The sequence below is a fragment of the Oreochromis aureus genome, linkage group 3 (genome assembly GCF_013358895.1).
Source record: "Oreochromis aureus strain Israel breed Guangdong linkage group 3, ZZ_aureus, whole genome shotgun sequence".
NCBI classification, from domain to species: Eukaryota; Metazoa; Chordata; class Actinopteri; order Cichliformes; family Cichlidae; genus Oreochromis; species Oreochromis aureus.
The window spans coordinates 117,181,232-117,200,532 of record NC_052944.1 but is presented as its reverse complement, the minus strand read 5'-3'; the positions used below and the strand labels follow the sequence as shown (position 1 = coordinate 117,200,532).

Genomic DNA, 19,301 nt, shown 5'->3' with positions numbered 1-19,301 from the left:
TAGAGCACATGAATAAGCTCTTGTTTACGGTCTTCAGCGGGGAGAAAGTATGTAAACTCCTAGGCTGATAAACATGAAAGTCACCAGGCGTAAATCTGCAAACTGCCGCATTTGATTCCCAAAGAGCTATGACTGACCATAACGACGGATAGGATGAAAAATCAACATCAATTCAATGTCGTCTTGCTATCTGGGGAATGGAAGTGTGAGTAAAATAATGTTACTCCTATGAGAAAGCTGTGTTAAAATGTATCTGCCGAGAATGGACCCTGTTTGCACGTAAAAGAGAATGATCAGCTTGCAGAACTAGATGACAGCCGGAAGGAGCGTGTTTGGAGGCGTGGTCCTGCTCCTGAAATTCCGAAACGTAATCTCCAATAAATGTACGAAAAGATGATGAAACACTGAATGATTTCAAGCACACACTTAGTCTAATAAACTTACATCTTTCATTCTTTATACAGATTGAAGAACTGTGGTTTGTCAGAGATCAGCTGTGATTATCTGGCAGCAGCACTGAAGTCCAACCCCTCCCATCTGAGAGAGCTGGACCTGAGTAGCAACTACAAGCTGCAGGATTCAGGAGTGAAGCAGCTTTGTGGTTTTCTGGGGAGTCCAAGATGTGGACTTGAAACTCTGAGGTCAGTCACCATGGTTTAGTTGTGCTGAGATGAAAATGATCTGAACATTGTGCTGACACCAAACTGCAGACATCAGGCTGATATTATACTGATCCACACTGAGGCATCTTCATGGTAAAGTCTGTTTTATTCTTCTCTGGTTTAGTCCATTGACTGGAGCTGTCAGGGCCCTGGTTATTAGACCTAACGTTTTGTGTTTATCACACATAAAAAAATTTGAGCGCACATAAAAAAAATTGCAAGTACAAGTGTTGCATTTTGAGGAGAAATTTGAGCAAAGACAAGCTAAATTTGGGTGAACAAAATTCTTTGCTGCATCCAAAAAATGTATTTCCGTTAGGGGTGGGCGATATAAACGATATACGATAGAAACGATATAAATTTGGCCAACGATAGAGATTTTGACTATATTGCTCTATCGTGATAGCGCATGTTGATGATGTCATCAAGCTGCGCCTGTTTTGGTCGAAAGCATCGCAGCGGCTAAAACCATTATCATCTGCAAATTGTGGCGGGTGACAGTCACAGCAAAGAGATGAAGCACTTTTGAAATATGGGGAAAGCCAAAAACTGCGCTTCCGTAACATTGATTCATTAATGTTGAATTCTGTCTCAGCTGTTCTATTCCCATGTTGTTGCAGTATATTAATAACTAACCTCTTATTGTGGATAAATAATCTTAGTTGTTCTCCTGACTGAAGTTTGGCCCGTGTATAGCATCCTGCTATGCGATTGCATTTGTCCCTAACCACCAGAATCCCTCACTTTTACTTTTATCGAGTGGAAAAAAAAGTTGGCGTTCATCCTCCAGCTTCACTGTGCTAATGTTATGCTAACATAGCTGTGTCGCTAGCAATCACGTAGCACAACATTATATACCAGGTAGTCCAAATTCAGTAACCCTGCAAACGCCACTGCTGTTTAGTTTTCTGTCTTCATTTATGTTGGAAGTGGTAGCAGAGCTGTACGTTTTAATTAGTTTCAAAAATCTCTCAGTCAAATTTAATAAATTCTGTTTTCATGGATGCATGGATGTTAAACTTAATTGTTACACCTGGTAAAACAGCAACGCTGATGATTTAACTAAAGATGAAAGAATGACAATCCATCAAGCAGTGCGGCTTACCAAAGTTGTACTAAAACATTTTTTAACAGATTTCCGCATGCCAAAATCGGTTCAAGGTCAGTGAGCACAACCAGAATTCATACATAAGGCACACTCTCGATTTTTGAGAAAATTAAAGGATTTTAAGTGTGCCTTATAGTGTGGAAAATACGTTATACAGAAGAAAAGAATATATCGTGATATATATCGTTACCAAACATGCTTCAAATCATATCGCGATATGAATTTTAGGCCATATTGCCCAGCCCTAATTTCAGTCTTTGCTTTTATCCATATAGACACACAATAACAGCCCATCTCGCTCAGTTTTTGCTTTTGCTCTTGCAGAAAAAGAAAGGAATGTCAGTTGCATAAAGGGAACAGTTGATCAGTGGCGTGTCCAGATGAGTCCACTGTCAGAGGCCATAAGAAGATCATTTGTAACCTTCACTAAAGCTGTTTCTGTGCTGTGATGAGCTCTGAAACCTGACTGAAACTCTTCAAATAAGCCATTCCTCTGCAGATGATCTGTTAGCTGTTTGACAACTACTCTTTCAAGGATTTTTGATATGAAAGGAAGGTTGGAGATTGGCCTATAATTAGCTAAGACAAGTGGGTCTAGAGATGGCTTTTTAAGTAAAGGTTTAACTACAGCCAGCTTGAAGGCCTGTGGTACATAGCTGATTATTAGAGATAGGTTGATCATATTTAAGATTGAAGCATTAATTAATGGCAGGACTTCTTTGAGCAGCTTTGTATTAATGGGGTCTAAAAGACACGTTGATGGTTTGGGGGAATTCATTATTGAAGTTAACTCAGAAAGATCAATTGGAGAAAAAGACTCTAACTTAACATCAATGGTACTAAGAGTAGCTGTAGATAATATTACATCTGTGGGATGATTATTGGTAATTTTTTCTCTAATGATTAAAATTTTATTTGTGAAGAAGTTCATGAAGTCATTACTAGTTAACGTTAAAGGGATGGTTGGCTCAGTAGAGCTCTGACTGTTTGTCAGCCTGGCTACAGTGCTGAAGAGAAACCTGGGGTTGTTCTTATTTTCTTCAATCAGTGACGAATAGTAAGATGTTCTGGCTTTGCGGAGGGCTTTCTTATAAAGCAGCAAACTATTTCTCCAGGCTAAATGATGATCCTCTAAATTTGTGACGTGTGTTTGTTATCATTATTATGTTATTATATGGACAGTATTCCCAGAATGCAGTAGCTAGCGAGCTGATTTGAGACCAAAATAGCCAACTAGAATTTGTTGCATTTTATTACAGCCGATCAAAAATAGTGGCACAAAAAGGACACCATAGATAAAACCTTTGTCTTGTGTGGCATCAACCACCTCAAAGGAGATTGGAAAAGATCACATGTCTCAGTGATCTGGATCTGCTGAATGGATTCAAAAGTTACATTAAAAAAAACACTAGGCTTAAGAGTTCGGCTGAAATCAGAAGGTGAAGTGTGGGAATCAGTTAAAAGCGACTGGAAGAGTTTAAATTCAAACATAGTGAATGAAATCAATTAAAAACAAATTATAACAATGACGTTAACAGATACAAAGAGTTGAAAAACATAGGAAGAAGGAAACATACAAAATAAAACAAAGTCTGTTAAGAATTTATTATTATTGAGTAAAACTCACAGGAAGTAATGTCAGTGGGAATATTGCATGGCTCCACCAATCAGAGGAGGTGTGGTAGTAATTTAGTGCTGTGTGTTAAATGCTCCATCAAAGAGCTGCTCGCTCATGTTCAGCAGTCTGAACCGAGATGGTGACGCCATCAGCTCCTTTTACAAATCAATGATCCCTTTGAGCTCCAACCAGGAGAGATGGGGTCATCACAACATCATTAGCTAGACAGTGATGAACCTCCAGGCCTTGACGGATGCCAGCTGACTGTTAGGAACTGTGTCTGGACTACATCATCAATCGTTAACCTCAGTTTGTAAGGTTTGAAGGATTGTGTTCTGTGCCACTCCTGTCACCGTGGAATCATATGCTTCTGATATAAAAAAAAAAAGGAGATAACTGTGATTTAAATGATTATATTAAACACTGCATTACTAAAACCGTGATTTTTTTTTTTTTTTTGCGAGAATGTCTCATGACAATGACGTAAGCGAGTGCGACGTTCATGACAACAGCTGTATGCAGATCAACAATGGATGATATATCGAGTGGAACATGCTAGTGCATGATGGCAAACCATCTGGCCTGCAGTCAGGACACGCGAGTTGTCTCTAACATTGCAGGTTTCCAAAAGAAAACAATCACCTGTAACAACTTGTTTACTGTATATGACCCTTGGCCTGCAACTGCAGAAAAGAAAGCTGTCCATGATGGGACCAGTACAGAGGAATAAACCTGAGCTTCCTCCTGCACTTGTGTCAAATATGGACACACCTTTGTTCTCATGAAAGTTTGCCTTCACTCAGACCCATGTCCTGGTGTTCCTACCATTCCAAAACATAGAAAAATGTCAGGTAATGAGTTGGAATAAAGATGAATAAAACCTTGAAACACAGAGATGGATGATATTTTATACCTTTCCTTTATAAATAGTCAAACCAGACGGGGCCATTTTTGAAAAGAAAACAGATTTGATTATTTGCTGCCAGTGAAAAACTTGAAGTAGTTTAAAAACAGCTTTCTAAATTAACTTTGACATCTACCCGTCTGTGATAATCTGTTAAAGCAACCGACTGTGGTTGTGAAACGATAATCACAATAACTGATGATTTAATTTATGTTTTTACCCGAAAACAAAGAAACATTTCATATAAATGAGCTTTTATCAGACATACATTTGAAATGGAATAAAGAAACAGTGTCAAAATGTTTGACTTAAGTTTTAATGAAAAGTGGGTGAAAAATCCACTTTTCCATTTATACTTTATACCATAAAAACAGTCAAATGAAGTGTGGACATTTTTGAACCCCAAGGACCACAGGTGTGATTATGTGCTGCCATTTAAAAATTTTAAATGGTTCAAAAAAACATTCTCACTAAAAATCAGCATACAACACTTTGTAGTTAGTCAGATAGTAAAAATAATCTAAACATTTAAATATTTTATTGTCTTGTTTTATTTTCACTCAAAAACAGAGTGTACTTTATGTAAACAAAGTCTGGTGGGCCTAAATTGCAAAATGTAGGGTACATTTTGTGTTGTGTTGGTCTTAAGTAAAACTAAAATGTAACACTGAATTAATTAAGAATTTACACTTTATATTTAAAAAAACACTCAAATGACATGGGGACATTTTTGACCCCTGAGGACCACAGGTGTATGGAAATTGGGTGGACATTATGAGGGTTTAATGTTAAATACATTTCTTCCAGGCAGAGAATGTTGAATATAATTAAATTTTTTGCTTGATGCATGAAGTTAAAAGAGTAAAAGTAATAAAACAAGTTTTAAAAAGAGTTTTCCATTTGATTACATTTTTTATGATAGATTCTGCAGAAAAAGTAGAATTGGGCTGAAAGATCTATTGCTTTATAACCTATTCAGGTTGTAAATTGTGTTTTTAAAAAGTAACTAAGTAACTAAGTAATTAATTACTATTGTTTAGATGAAAATAAGTAATCAGTAAAGTAACGGGATTACTTTTGGGGGGAAGTAATCAGTATTTAGTTACCGTTTACTTTTTTCAAGTAACTTGACCAACACTGGCGGTAATACATCAGAGATATTCCATCAGGTCCAAATGAAAGCAACACTGAGCGAGTGTGGATTGGCTCTGTGAAGTGAAGCCATGTGGTTCCTTGGATGAAAAACGTGACTTGTTCAAGTCTTTTTCATGTTTTTATGATAAATACAACTTTAATGTGAAACATTCAGAGTTTTTTCTCTTGTTGTGTTTGTTTGAAGCTGCTTCCTGTTGGTTTCATCTGTTTGGAGTTTCCATTTTCTAAACTTCTACATTTTGAACCTTCTTCAGCTCTGAACAGATGATGAAACACTGAATGATTTCAAACAGACGCTTTTTCTAATAAACTTACATCTTTCATTCTTCATGCAGATTGAGTTTCTGTGGTTTGTCAGAGACCAGCTGTGATTATCTGGCAACAGCACTGAAGTCCAACCCCTCCTGTCTGAGAGAGCTTGACCTGAGGTACAACAGCCTGCAGGATTCAGAAGTGAAGCAGTTGTCTGATCTTGAGGAAACTCCAGACTGCAGACTGGAGACTCTGAGGTCAGTAGAGTGATGGAGTGAGTGGGTGGTGCTGTCAGCAGTATTGTACTAAACACAGTCAGTATGAAAAAAAGATCCATTGTTTCCTGTAAAGTTGCAGCTTCTCAGTGAAGCTGTGAGAGGAGAATGGTGACAGGCTTCAGGATTGGACACAAACACTTCCTGTTCTGCCTTTTTGTTACCTTTATGGTCACCATAGTAACAGCTCACATGCTCTGATCAAACACTGTCAACAGCTAATCAACTCTCCTCACAAAGCAACACGCAGACCAATGACTGCATTCATTTCCAAGTTTAAAGCAGTGAAGAACACAGTCTGTAGGTGAGGAAGAATTTAGTGAGAGCAGATGTTTTTGGATGGAATTCCTCCAGTTAACAGCTGGAACCATTACATCTGGATTGTTGGGGTTGTTGTTGGAGTTCCTACAGAGCTCAGAGTGGACACACCAAGGTTCTTCTAATGAATGAAAGTCCAAACTCAAACTAGGAGTGAAAAACATTTTCATCAACTTCAATAAAAATCCAAAGTAAAGATTAGAAAAAGTGAAGCAGCAATGGGTCCTAGTACAGTCCCAGCACTGAAGTCCCTGCTGCTCTTTATACTGGATGTGTTGCATCACTGACTGACAGCTGATGAAGAGTCTCTGGAAACACTCGTTTATCTCCTCTGCTCTTCCTCCTTCTCTCTGCAGGTGGTGGTGATGGTAAACAGGACGGTGTGTGTGCTGAGAGAGGATGACGATGCCCCAACAATGAAGCTAAAATGTCTCTATGTCTGGCTGCATCGGATGGAACTGGGGTCAAACTAAAATGAATAAATTCTCCCCAGATACATTTTCTCCAAAGATTCTTTCTTTCATTATGGTTCTCATCACGCTGATTCAGTTTTAAGTGAATTAAGAAGCAGAAAGTTAGAGGCCATTCAGGTCTTTATGTCATTATGACATTCCTTTAATTGTCCCACAAGGGGAAATTTGGTTGTAACAGCAGCCAAAAAGACACATATACAAACAAACAGTACACAGGACACAGAACAGAAACATACTCAATTTTTCTTACATATTTACATTAAGGACAATGGTTACTATATACAGAGTACTGTACAGTTATTAAATTAAATAAAAATAACTACAGATAAGAGGCAAACCAGGTTGTAGTGCGAATCGGTTGGTTAACTTATTGCAGTTACAGCACTGATGTAAACATCTATGTTTGTTGGGAGCAGTTCTGATTGTACAGTCTGACAGCTGCAGGGAGGAAAGACCTGCGGAAACGCTCCTTCATGCATCTAGGATGCAGCAGTCTGTCACTGAAGGAGCTCTGCAGTTCAGCAACATTTACATGCATGGGGTGGGAGACTCTGTCCATCAGAGATGTTATTTTGGCCAGAGTCCTTCTGTCTCCCACCACCTGCACTGGGTCCAGGGTGCATCCCAGAACAGAGCTGGCCTTCCTCATGAGTTTATCCAACCTCTTCCTCTCAGCTGCCGATAAACCGCTGCTCCAACATACAACACTGTAAAAAATGACAGATGCCACCACAGAGTCATAGAAGGTCTTTAAAAGCGCTCCCTGGACTACAAATGACCTCAGCCGCCTCAGCAGGTAGAGTCTGCTCTGACCCTTCCTGTAAAGAGCATCAGTGTTGTGGTTCCAGTCCAGTTTATTACTCAGGTGAACACCCAGGTACCTATAAGAGTCCACTATCTCAATGTCCACTCCCTGGATGTTCACCGGTGTCAGTGTGGTGGGTCTGCGTCTCCGGAAGTCCACCACCAACTCCTTGGTTTTCCCGGCGTTGATCAGCAGGTGGTTCTGCTGACACCAGTCCACAAAGTCCAGAGTCCACTGTCTGTACTCTGAGTAGTCCTCACCTGTGATGAGGCCGACTATGGCAGAGTCGTCAGAGAACTTCTGTAGGTGGCAGTGTGGGGAGTTGATGGAGAAGTCTGCCGTGTAGAGGGTGAAGAGGAACAGTGCCAGCACAGTTCCCTGTGGGGCCCCCGTACTGCAGACCAGTGTATCAGAGACACAGCCCTGTGACCTCACATACTGTGGACGTTCTGTGAGGTAGTCCAGTATCCACTGGGACATGTGGGACTCCCGATAGCTCCAGCTTGTCTCTCAGAAGTCGTGGCTGGATGGTGTTGAAAGCACTGGAGAAATCAAAGAACATGATCCTCACAGTGCTTCCAGGCTTCTCCAGGTGAGTCAGAGCTCGGTGCAGGAGGTAGATGATGGCGTCCTCCACCCCAATGCCAGGCTGGTAAGCAAACTGCAGCGGATCCAATGAAGACCTCACCAGGGGGCGCAGATGATTTAGAACCAACCTCTCGAGGGTCTTCATCAGATGGGATGTCAGGGCTACCGGCCTGTAGCTGCTGAGGTCCTTGGGATGGGAGGTCTTTGGTACCGCTAACACACAGGATGTCTTCCACAGCTGTGATACTTTCCCCAGTGACAGGCTCAGGTTGAGCAGATATCCTAGGATGCCACACAGTTCATCTGTGCAGCATCTCAGGAGTCTGGAGCTGATGCCATCTGGACCTGCAGCCTTCCGCACCTTGATCCTGCGAAGCTTGTTCCTCACTTGAAGTGCTGAGATAGAAAGAGTGGATTTTGGGGGAGGGGTGTATGTTGGAGTCCACAGAAGCCGGGGGTGGGTGTAATGACTGGGAGCTGGGAGGTGTGAAGCTGAGAGGTGTGAAGTCCTGAGAAGAAGGACAGGCAGTCCCTGAAGATGAAGGAGATTGCAGCAGGGGGGACGATGTTGTGGGAGGGGTGGGTGGTTGATCAAACCTATTAAAATATTTATTTAGGTCATTCACCCACCCCAAGTCTCCTGCAGCCTGGGGGGTTGGTTTTTGTCCTGAGATTGTCTTCAGGCTGTTCCAAACCCCTCTGATGTTGTCCTGTTGCAGCTGCTCTTCCATCTTCCTCCTGTAGTTTTCCTTCCCTTGCCTTATCTTCCATTTCAGCTTCTTCTGAACAACTCTCAGCTCCTGTTTGTCTCCAGATCTAAAGACTCTCTTCTTCTCCTTGAGGAGAGCCTTAATTTCAGGATTTATCCATGGCTTGTTGTTAGAAAAACACCGTACCTTTTTGATGGGTATGGTGTTGTCCACACAGAAGTTCATGTAATCCGTAATGCAGTCTGTGATGCTGTTGAGGTCATCCTCCAGAGGGCTGCAGAGGTTGTCCCACACAGTAGAACTGAAACAGTCCCTCAGGGCCTCTTCAGTCTCTGCCGACCATTTCCTTACTGTGCGTTTCACTACTGGTTCTCTGTGTACTAGAGGTTTATACACAGGCTGGAGATGAACCAGATTGTGATCTGAGCCCCCCAGGGGAGGGAGAGGTGATGAGCTGTATGCCTCCTTGGTGTTAGCATACAATAAGTCCAATGTTTTATTGTCTCTGGTGTAGCAGGTGACATACTGGGTGAAGGTGGGGAGAGTGCAGGACAGGGAGATGTGTTTAAAGTCCCCAGAGATCAGGAAAAGGGCCTGAGGGTGCTGTGGGATTTTCTTTTATATATTATGAGCAGAGCTGCATGGACTCCACACTGGGATGAGGAGAGGCCTTCTGTTGCTGTGTGACACTGATTTTGCTGCTGCACTTTGTGTTTTAGAAAATAAATCCAGTTTCCAGCCAGTCTGTCTGTCGTCACAACGCAGTCAACCGTTTGAAATCTGCTACACTTGTGTATAAATACACAAACAATAAGCATATGCTTTCAATTGTGTAACTTAAGTGATCTAGGTAGCTCTGTTTTGGAAGTTCAGTTAACGCTAGAAATGTGTTTTGGAGTTTGCACGTGTTTTGTCTCTAGTGGCCACCGTATATATTTATATATAAACATATATAAATAAAACTAGGTTTTTTTTTACATTAGTAATTCCTTTTGTGCATAATTTATATTGTTTTTAATAATAATTTAATTAAAGCAACAAAACAACCTGAAGAGCTGGTTGGGAGCCGAAAGAGTCGTCTCTTTTTGGTTAGCCAAGCCGAAAGAGCCGGTTCTCTAAAAAGATCTGGAATTCCCATCACTAATGCTAAGAGAAAGTGGAATAGTGGAGACAGTCGGCTGTTCCGGTATCGCCGGATTAGGGAAATCATGTAGTCATGGGCTGCTGTTCTGTGGAAGGTATTTCACTTATCTGGATATCGGTGATATTGGTGATATAGGTTACAAGCAAGTCTGGCGCTGAACAGAAATTGTCGCGCTATTCTCCTTTGTTTATTGTGCTTAAATAGTGAATTATCCTGACACAATATTGCGTTTCGCTTCTGTTATTACCATGGTACAAAAGAATTGCATAAAAGAAAGCTAAGCATAGAGGATAAAACAGTCAAGAAATTAAAAATGAATTAAAAGTAATTAAGAATAAGCCGAAGATAAGCCAGCGTTAACTGGTAGAAAAGGCGAGGCTAAATAAGTGGGTTTTTAACCGCGATTTGAAGGAATGGATGGAATCAGACTCGCGTATAGCGATGGGGAGGTTATTCCATAAATCGGGTGCAGCCAAGCTAAACGCGCCGTCACCTCTAGTCCTCAGCCGAGATCTCAGCAGTACCAAGAGTGACTGGGAAGATGATCTTAATGCTCTAGTAGGGGTGTATGATCTAAGTAGCTCAATGAGGTAGCTTGGCGCTATATTGTTAATAATTCAGAAGACCCGTATGAAAAGAACATCGAGGGAACAGTTTACCCTGCCCGGGATAGGGTTACCGGGGCCCCGCCCTGGAGCCAGGCCCGGGGAGGGTGCCCGAGCGGCGCCTGGTGGCCGGGCCTTAGTCCATGGGGCCCGGCCGGGCACAGCCCGAAGAGGAGACATGGGCCCATCCTCCCGCAGGCCCACCACCCGCAGGAGGCGCCATAGGGGTCGGGTGCAATGTGTGTCGGGCGGCGGCCAGGAGCGGAGGCCCTGGCGGACCGATCCCCGGCTGCCAAGACTGGCAATAGGGACATGGAATGTCACCTCTCTGGTGGGGAAGGAGCCTGAGTTAGTGCGTGAGGTTGAGAAGTACCGGCTAGATATAGTCGGGCTCACCTCACGCATGGCTTGGGCTCTGGAACTAGTCTCCTGGAGAGGGGCTGGACTCTGTCTCAGTCTGGAGTTGCCCCTGGTGAGAGGCGGCGGGCTGGGGTGGGTATTCTAATATCCCCGGCTTGCTGCCGGCACGCTGGGGTTTTTCCCGGGATGAGAGGGTTTGTTCCCGCGCCTCAGGGTCGGGGAACGGGTCCTGACTGTCATCTGCGCTTATGCGCCGAGTGGCAGTTCAGAGTACCCAGCCTTCTTAGAGTCCCTGGGGGGTGCTGGAAGGTGCCCCACCTGGAGACTCTGTTGTCCTACTGGGAGACTTCAATGCTCACGTGGGTAACGACAGCGAGACCTGAGGGGCGTGATTGGGAGGAACGGCCTCCCTGATCTGAACCCAGTGGTGTTTTGTTATTGGACTTCTGTACAAATCACAGTTTGGCCATAGCGAACACCTTGTTCGAACATAAGAGTGTCCATAAGTGCACGTGGCACCAGGATGCTCTAGGCCGCAGGTCGATGATCGATTTTGTAATCGTATCACCAGACCTGCGACCATATGTTCTGGACACTCGGGTAAAGAGAGGGCCTGAGCTGTCAACTGATCACCACCTGGTGGTGAGTTGGATCAGGTGGCGGGGAGGACGCTGGACAGACCCGGTGCACCTAAACGCGTGAGTGAGGGTGTGCTGGGAACGTCTAGCAGAGGCCCCAGTCCGCGAGATCTTCAACGCACACCTCCGGCAGAGCTTCAACAACATTCCGAGGGAGACTGGGGACATTGAGTCCGAATGGACCATGTTCAGCGCTCCATTGCAAGCTGCTGCATTGAGCTGCGCCGCAAGGTGGTTGGTGCCTGCCGTGGTGGTAATCCCAACCAAATGGTGGACACCAGAGGTGAAGGGAGCCACCAGGCTGAAGAAGGAGTCCTATCGGGCTTGGTTAGCCTGTGGGACTCCAGAGGCAGCTGACAGGTATCGACAGGCCAAGCGGAATGCGGCTCGGGCAGTGGCTGAAGCAAAAACTCGGGTGTGGGAGGAGTTCGGAGAGGCCATGGAAAAAGACTTTCGGACTGCCTCGAAGAGATTCTGGCAAACCGTCAGGCGCCTCAGGAGGGGAAAGCGGTGCTCTACCTGCACTGTGTATAGTGCTGGCGGTGCGCTGCTGACGCCGACTGAGAAAATTGTCAGACGGTGGAAGGAATACTGAGGACCTCCTTAATCCCACTGACACGTCTTCCGAGGAGGAAGCAGAGTCTGGGGATGAGGGAATGACCCGCCAATTTCTGGGGTCGAGGTCACTGAGGCAGTTAAACAACTCCTCGGTGGCAGAGCCCCTGGTGTTGATGAGGTCCGCCCGAGTTCCTGAAGGCTCTGGACGTTGTAGGGCTGTCCTGGTTGACACGCCCTACAATGTTGCGTGGAGATCAGGGGCAGTACCCTGGACTGGCAGACCGGGTGGTGGTCCCCATCTTTAAGAAGGGAGACCGGAGGGTGTGTTCCAACTACAGGGGATCACACTCCTCAGCCTCCCTGGGAAAGTCTATGCCAGGGTGCTGGAAAGGAGAGTTCGTCCGTTAGTCGAACCTCGGATACAGGAGGAACAATGCGGTTTTTCGTCCTGGTCGCGGAACACTGGACCAGCTCTTTATCCTCTCGAGGATACTTGAGGGTGCATGGGAGTTTGCCCAACCAGTCTACATGTGTTTTGTGGACTTGGAGAAGGCATTCGACCGTGTCCCTCGGGTGTCCTGTGGGAGGTGTTATGGGAGTATGGGGTTTCTGGCCCATTGCTACGGGCCATTCGATCCCTATACAACCGTTGTAAGAGTTTGGTTCGCATTGCCGGCAATAAGTCAGACTCGTTTCCGTGGGTGATGGGCTCCGCCAGGGCTGCCCTTTATCACCGATTCTGTTCATAATTTTTATGGACAGGATTTCTAGGCGCAGCCAAGTGGCGGAGGGCTTTCACTTGGTGGCCTCAGAATCTCATCTCTGCTTTTTTGCGGATGATGTGGTTCTGATGGCTTCATCGGTGGGGGCCTCCAGCTCGCACTGGAACGGTTCGCAGCCGAGTGTGAAGCAGCGGGAATGAGGATCAGCACCTCCAAATCTGAGGCCATGGTTCTCAGCCGGAAAAGGGTGGAGTGCCCACTCCGGGTCGGGATGAGTTCCTGCCCCAAGTGGAGGAGTTTAAGTATCTCGGGGTCTTGTTCGCGAGTGATGGGAGAAGGGAGCCGGAGATCGACAGACGGATTGGTGCTGCAGCTGCAGTGATGCGGACGCTGCACCGGTCCGTCGTGGTGAAGAGGGAGCTGAGTGTAAAAGCGAAGCTCTCAATTTACCGGTCGATCACGCCCGACCCTCACCTATGGCCACGAGCTGTGGGTAGTGACCGAAAGAACGAGATCGCGGATGCAAGCGGCAGAAATGAGCTTCCTCCGAAGGGTGGCTGGCCTCCCTTAGAGATAGGGTGAGAAGTTCGGCCATCCGGGAGGGGCTCAGAGTAGAGCCGCTGCTCCTCCACATCGAAAGGAGCCAGTTGAGGTGGTTCGGGCATCTGACAAGGATGCCCCTGGGCGCCTCCTGGGTGAGGTGTTCGGGCATGTCCCACCGAGGAGGCCCCGGGCAGACCCAGGACGCGCTGGAGAGATTATATCTCTCGGCTGGCCTGGGAACGCCTTGGTGTTCCCCGGATGAGCTGGAGGAGGTGGCTGGGGAGAGGGAGGTCTGGGCTTCTCTGCTTAGGCTGCTGCCCCCGCGACCCGACCTCGGATAAAGCGGATGAGGATGGATGGATGGATGGATGGATGGTAAACAGCAAGATTTGAATTGAATGCGGTACTTAACGGGAAGCCAATGCAGATCAGCAAGGACAGGGGTAATAGAGACACGCCGCCCACTACCAGTAAGGAGAGGAGCAGCTGCATTCTGAATAATTTGGAGTCTATGTAGGAGAGTAGAGTTAAGACCGAAGTAAAGTGAGTTGCAATAATCCAACCTAGATGTCACAAAGGCGTGGATAAGCTTTCCAAGGTCCCTATGTGGAACGTAATGTCTGGCCTTGCTAATAAGACGCAATTGATGGAAACAAGATTTAACAACAGAAGACACTTGTTTATCAAACTTAAAAGAGCTATCCAAAAATACACCCAGGTCACTAACAGTGTCGGTAAGGAAACTGTTAAAGGGACGCCCTCGGTGGAAAAAATGAATCAGGTTAAAATACTTTAAACCAGTGAAGATGTATAATGTAATGTAAAATGATGATAATGGTTGTAGTGGGCTTGTAATGTAAATGTGGTCTGATTAAATGTGACATTAATGGTGACGCTGCATAAACCTGATAAAACAGTTCGATTAGGGGGTCTGTGTGATCAGCATCAGTGGGTTAAGGTGAGGCCTTGACTAGTAGAACGTCATGTTGGTGTATGACAACACATGAGCCAACATCAGACTCCGAGCACTATGATGCTAAAGATCAGAAGATCCAGTGTGACATCATCGTTACCTGGCAACAGCAGCCCTCATCTGACTTTATTGGAGGATATTTACACCAGCAACACTGTTTAGTTTGATATGGCGGATTAACAACATGCTGTGATATCCAGTTCATCTGTAATAGATACTGGATCTAATCAGTCAGCAGATATTTGATCAGCTTATTTATAACTATACTAGAAACAAACACAACTGTGTTGGTGATTCATGCAAACTTGCATATCAGCCTTTTAAGGTTTTGTAGTATTGAGAACAAAGAGGTTGTGTTAGGGCTGAAAAGCCCGACTTGTTCTCCTCTGCAGGTCATCAAATGCACCACAGAAGTTTGTATTTGCACAGCCTGTATATGTTTGATGGCTTTATTATTCTCTGTTCAAAGACAATAAATGTGGAAAATGTCTCATGTAGTATCAGCTTCATTTAAAATGACTGCAAACATTTAGAGAACATGTGCTGCTGTTTGTCCTACATTTCAACACTGAATGAACCCTGAAAACGTGATGGCAGGTGGCAGATTGGAGTTCACATGAAATATAGGCTGTATGAAGACTGGAAAATATAGATGATACAAATATGCAGCCAAACATTTGTGGACATGGATAAACTCTCTGATCCAAAAAGCAGGAAGTGACACAGCTAGAAAATGAAAGTGTGTAACAGCTGAAGTCAAATGTAATGCAGAGTTGAATCTGCACTTGGATCCATGTGTGAAAGGTCCACATGTAGGGATCACATGAGTCCTGATGTTTGTCAGTGCAGCTTGATAACTCCATCTACTGTGGGCTACATATACTGGGCTGGTAGCTCCATAGTGTTGCAAAGAAACTATTCAATGTGCAAATTTAAAATCAGAGGCTCTTCTAACACAGGAGCCATGTTGAGTTTAGATCACAGCGACCACCGGCAGTCTGAAATGGAATGAAGCCCATTGACAGCCAGCAGGTCTAAACAGGAACGCAGCCATTTGTATGCGTGGCAATGATGTGGCTGCAGCTGACACAGGATTGGTTCAAACTAAACATCATTTCACAGAGTTCACAAATAAACTCACGTTTTTATCTTTGAAGATCATCATAAAGTAGAATTGATGGTCCAGTAGAAACAGCAGGAGGTTTGAGCCCTTCTGATGCAGCAGAAACAGGATTTGGAGGAAGATGTTAATAGATTAGAAAGAATTGTACACTGTGAATCAGTGCAAGTCTTTCTAGATAGACAGATCTTTAATAATCCCTCAGGTAGGTTCCTCTGGGACAGTCACAGATAGAGACACCAATTCTGACATCCTTTGAAAGTTTTCATCACTCGTCATGTACACAGATGTTAATTCTACATATTCCTAGTACTGAACTCTAAATCAATATGAAGAAAATGCTCCTACTAATCTGCATATATGTTGATATCAAATCCTTTTCCAGCACATGGATAAATCTCTATAAATCTTTCAGTCTGATCAGAATGGGCACAGTGTTGTTATTGCAGCACTCCCTGATGTTTGAAAAGCTAAATGTCCATTTTAAAGTGGTCGTGTGTAGGATTGTGTTTCCTTCCTTTGTGCAGTTCTTACAGTAAACATGTTTGAATGTTTCCTGTTCCCCTGATGCTTCTTCCTGTTGGATAAAGTTGGTTTGAATAACATGTTCTTATAGGTTTCAATGAACTTCAAACTGGGATCCACTTACAAACTGTCTCATTTTATTGGAACGATCCACATTTGCATCCATTCACGGTACATTTGACATCTGAACACGTTTGTACACATGATGAAAGGACAGATGGTGTTTGTGTGTCCTTCTTAAACTTAGTGTGAATGTTTCATCATGTAGAACTACTTAGAACAAAGTCTTTGGGAACATTTGGAGAACACGTATAGGAAAGTAACATCCTGGTAGAACATTTTCTTAAAGCAAAGCAGAGCTGCAACATGACTGTGAGGATTCACAATCATAAAGTCAGAATACTTTATTATTATGAAGACTAAAGTGCACCTTAATGCTGCCAATGAATACACATGTTCTTTGTGAAAGCATGAGCACAGCTGACATGCACCACACTGACCCCACTCGCCCCATTTCTTCATCCACTTCTTGCTCTTGTGCTTGAAATGAGACGCAGACGCAGCAAAAGTCAGAGGCTCTAAAATCCACAAAAAGGGGGCTTGTTAGATCAGGATATTGATGTGATCCATAGAAAACATGGATAATACACCACTTTATTTGAAGACATCTGTAGCACTGCCTCAGTTCTGGATGTTTCCACAGACTCCTCTGTGCACCTAAAGAAAAGGTCAAAGGTCAGCAGCACATGTAGTTGGGACAATTCTTCATTTACAAACAACAGTCGCACAAACTCAACAATTATTTTCCTCCAGTGACGACTTTTCACTTGCAGAAATGGTCCTGTGTGATTTCTAGGCTGTGATATAAAAACTAGTTCCTAATGGCAGCGATTCACTCAGTAAACATGTGTTTCCTTCACCAACCTCACACACAGATCCAATAAGATCAGGAAGTGGGCAGTATAGTACAATATGTGTTATTTTGTACTGTGCTGCCCAAACTAAAGATCTGCTGAAGTGTTGGAAATGATTCAGATGTTTATTTTGGACGATACAGCAGAAGATCAGACATGAAAGTGGAGATAACACAGAAGACCTGCAGCAAAGGGTCAGAGGTCAGACTGGGCCACGTGATTCAACAATGAGCCAATGATCATCAAGTAGTGACTAAAGCAGAGCCCTGACGTTCTGACATTTATCACACAGTTAGAACAAATGTCTGCTGATGACTTCATCTCATGAAATGACTGATAGATGTCAATTCATTGATCAGCTGAGCTGCTGATCTTCATCGTGCACAGAAACATTCAGCTTGTTTCAATCAGTAAATAACTCCCACTACTCCCAGTTTGAACTGTTCCCACTCAAAATGCTGTCAGAACAATGATCATTGTAGAACTTCACAAACATCACGTGTTGTTTTCCACATGTAAGATCAGCAAACATACAGAAACTTCCTGTTGCCACACACGGCCTCTAAAATCTCTTCCACGCTTTCTGTCTGAAGTCCACTCTCTGTGTCGGATCCACAGGAAACAACAAGATCTTATTAACATGGTTTTCAATGTGTCTCCTTCCAAAAAGTCCAACCAATGAACAAATGTGTATATTTGTGGAGGCCGAACAAAAGCATGACACATTTGTCTGTTTCTATAAACTGGTGTCAAACACAAATATGAAGAGTTTCATTGACAGACTCCAAAATGCCCCCGCAGTGAATCACAGGGAAATCCTACAGTGTGGCAGAGAATCTTAATGGCTCCAACATCAACACATCCACAATGTTGGATCCAGTTCTACCTCACAGAGTTACTAAGACACACCCTCTGCCAGCATTACAACAGCTCCACCTGCTTCACCTGCCTCCTCAGCCTCTGTACACCTGAAGAGAAAAGAAAGGCTCCAAAAGCTCAAATCTACAAAGGATTCATGAAGTTTCATCCAACAAGAACATGTTTGCCTTCCACAGTGTGCTGTTAGACACCACTGTACCTCTGCCATTTCAAAAAGAGCAGCTTGGGAACATTTTGGCTCCAAACACTTTGTGTTTAAGTTCCTAATCTTTGTTTTCTTTGTGAACAACATCTGGAGCTTTTTGACTCATAGAAACATCATTTTGTTCTTTAGATGACAGCAGATTGGGACTGAATAATCAATCACTATCAAACCAATAAAGATGCTGATTTTACAGGAACTTTGTTGGAGAAGCTGGAAAGACATGAAACTGGTGGAGATCCCAAACCAGTTGATAGTGCTGATTATTCCAAATAAAGCTGTTTTCCATTTGAGATGAAATGACTTTCTGTCCTGATATATAATAAAGATGTTAGTTGTTTTGAGCCCCTGTATTAAAAGTAGATCCAGTTTAAAGTCAGCTTGAGTTTGATGTCTTTATGTCAAAGCTGCTCATGATGTTGAGCTGCTGATGGAATAAAAACAGGTAAAAATCTGCCTCAATATAAAAGCATGTAGTCCAGACTTAAATGTAGCCTATTGTTAGCTGAGGTCCACACACAGTGTTTGACAGTGTAAACTGTGTGAAAGGGCTGCTGGTGGAGCTCACTAGGATGAGCAGGTGACCATGTGCCACGAGGTGGAGAGCAGCTGGCCTGGCTTTGATTCTGACCACGCCCCTTTCTCTCTCCCTCTGCTTTGCTGTCACTTATCTTCACTGCTCTGTCCAATAAAGCTGAAAAAGGCCCCAAATCAAAGAAATCTGCTGCAGCCTCTGAAATGTCTTCTGTTTCCTTCCCGACGGCTTTTTCACCGTCAGCCCATCAGACAGTCCAGCAGCATTTATGATGATGTCATGATGTTGAAGAGACTGCTATGGTGGCCTCCCATGACCCCCAGCCTCATCTACACTGAGATGCAGACATTTGAAAAGCAGACAACTGAATAATAGTCCAACACAACAGTCTGTGTACAGACACACACTGAGCTTTCATAGAGTCAAAGGAGTCAACCAAACACAGCTAGTTGAGTCATTTCTTGTGTAACAATAGTACACAGTAACAATATATTCAGTGATTGTATTGCACATGTTAACAACATTATTGACATTGTTAAATAAACATGGATGAATGTATGGTTGCATTCTCACCTGCTCATCTGTCTGACTGTTGTGAACCAAACACAGATCAGTTCAGTGTTCTGACAGTGTGTGTTTGCAAGCACAATTATTGTGTTGTTTTTACCTGCTCATCCATGTGCAACCTTTCTCTCTTTGCTCATCTGACCCACTG

The 19,301-nt window shown here is 43.8% G+C and overlaps 1 long non-coding RNA gene across 1 annotated transcript; it reads left to right on the top strand.

Moving 5' to 3' along the window:
* Positions 1 to 516: 516 nt before the first annotated feature.
* On the top strand, positions 517 to 6,779 carry LOC120437963. The gene is made up of 3 exons (XR_005611539.1): positions 517 to 641; positions 5,783 to 5,956; positions 6,649 to 6,779. It is a non-coding gene; the product is annotated as an uncharacterized LOC120437963 (long non-coding RNA).
* Positions 6,780 to 19,301: the final 12,522 nt, after the last annotated feature.